General features: G+C 29.3%; 1 protein-coding gene across 1 annotated transcript in view; it reads right to left on the bottom strand.

Annotated features, from left to right (window-relative positions):
* The window catches only part of LOC127874302 (phospholipid phosphatase 1-like), a 35,535-nt gene extending 34,041 nt beyond the window's left edge, over nt 1–1,494 (bottom strand). Inside the window, exon 1 of the mRNA XM_052418545.1 lies at nt 1,110–1,494. The gene's annotated coding sequence lies outside the window, so the exon portion shown is untranslated. The remainder of the gene's footprint in view (nt 1–1,109) is intronic.
* Nucleotides 1,495–1,790: the final 296 nt, after the last annotated feature.

Here is a 1,790-nt window from a genome sequence, read left to right as displayed (position 1 = left end):
TTGAGACTTAGCTATGTATTATTTTGCTTGTAAAAAGTATAGATGTTTTTATAGCGTGATAGCTTTTGATTACATGTAACTTCGTACGCACTGAACTATCATGGAATGTGCCTGTTTCCATATAGATATATGTCATATATTTATCAGGCTGTTGTTGTTTTGCAAATAACTTATTTTTTATAATTGTCAAATACAAAATGTTTGTTTGAATTATAAACAAAATAACTGTTATTGAATATGTCAGACAGAAAATAGTATATCGGTAAATGAGGCATACTTGTCGGCTTCGTAAATGTCCAAACACATATGGGCTGTTCACCTCTAACTAGAACAACTCTTCGCCAACATGCGCTTTTCTGTTATGTAACCCCTTAATGCAATGGACCCGTTTTATCATTTACCACCTAATACAAGTTATTGCGTTATTTTTTTATTATTATAATTGTGGTGTGACCTATTATACTAGATGTCTTCAATTAGTTATGAGATTCGGAAATAACAATATGCTGATAAATTGAAAGTGTTATTGAATGGGTCAGGGTTTAAGTGCTCCTTAAAATGCATTGTTAATCTTCGCCGTGAATTTGAATCTACAAATGACGCGAATATTTTTTTTAAGGTTTTAACATGATACATTATATACACTAAAAACTAAATTAAACCAAACTTTCAGCAGCCTTTATTGAGATTTAACTGGTTACAATGAAACAAAAACTAATCTCTGACGTCATGGCAAACCACGAATACAATCGTCTTTATCTATTTAATGGTTTGATTAATTACTGAAATAATTTCTGAGACCTGTTTGTATTTAATGTTATTAAAAATGAGTTGGTTTACATATTATTTGTGTTATTATTGGCCATATTTTATTTATCTTGTATTTATATATAATTTAATTTGTTTGTTTGCCTCATTCTTAAAAAGTAACAAATGTTTATTAGTATGCATACTTTTACAGTGAAAGGCTTGTTAAAGAAATAACAATTATACAACAGATGACGTATTTATATAACGTGAAATAAAATTCATCTGTCCCATATTTAATGTCAATATACCTACTAGTGTTTGTATCATATTCTACAAAATGTTTGGCAAAACAAACTTACTTGCGAAAGAAATTAATCCCAGTGTCGTCTTTTCCTTAAACGGACATTAAACTTTATAAAGATAATAATACCATTTTAGTATGATGCACACATTGATACGCGATCATACACACATATAATGTTATTTATCAATACACTGGTAGCAAACAAGATTACTATCCAATCTATCGCATATATCAATTCGTAATAAGTGTATAGATGGTTTATTTTCTCATTCAAACGAATGCTCTTTTTAAGGTTTCGCTAGTTACATTTGTATACAAATCCCTAGTATTGAAAACTAGTTAATCCATTTAATAAGTTTGATAGTAAAGTACCAAGACCGATATCCTTCAGAAGTCACAAGTGTCTTTTTCCTATAAACGATTTTATGCCAATAAAACAATATTTAAATAAAGACCAATTAAAACCTATTGACACAGTTTATGTTTTCGTAAACGTGGTTTATTATGCACACAAGATTACTCAAACATTAAATATTCTATGACGCAATCAATAGGACTAGATTGGAGTGAAGTCCTTTGATAAAATAGAAGAGACATAAAGAGAGCATGCTCTTTGCGGAGTGGTTTGATGACTCAATGGAATATTAATAGTAAACAAAATGGTTTTAGTAGATGAATAATCATGATTTGAATGAAGTTATTCTTCATGTTGTTGTTTTTATGTGATGCTGCAAAA

Source organism: Dreissena polymorpha, chromosome 3, assembly GCF_020536995.1.
Source record: "Dreissena polymorpha isolate Duluth1 chromosome 3, UMN_Dpol_1.0, whole genome shotgun sequence".
Classification (NCBI taxonomy): domain Eukaryota; kingdom Metazoa; phylum Mollusca; class Bivalvia; order Myida; family Dreissenidae; genus Dreissena; species Dreissena polymorpha.
This window is presented reverse-complemented; position numbering and strand designations above follow the sequence as displayed.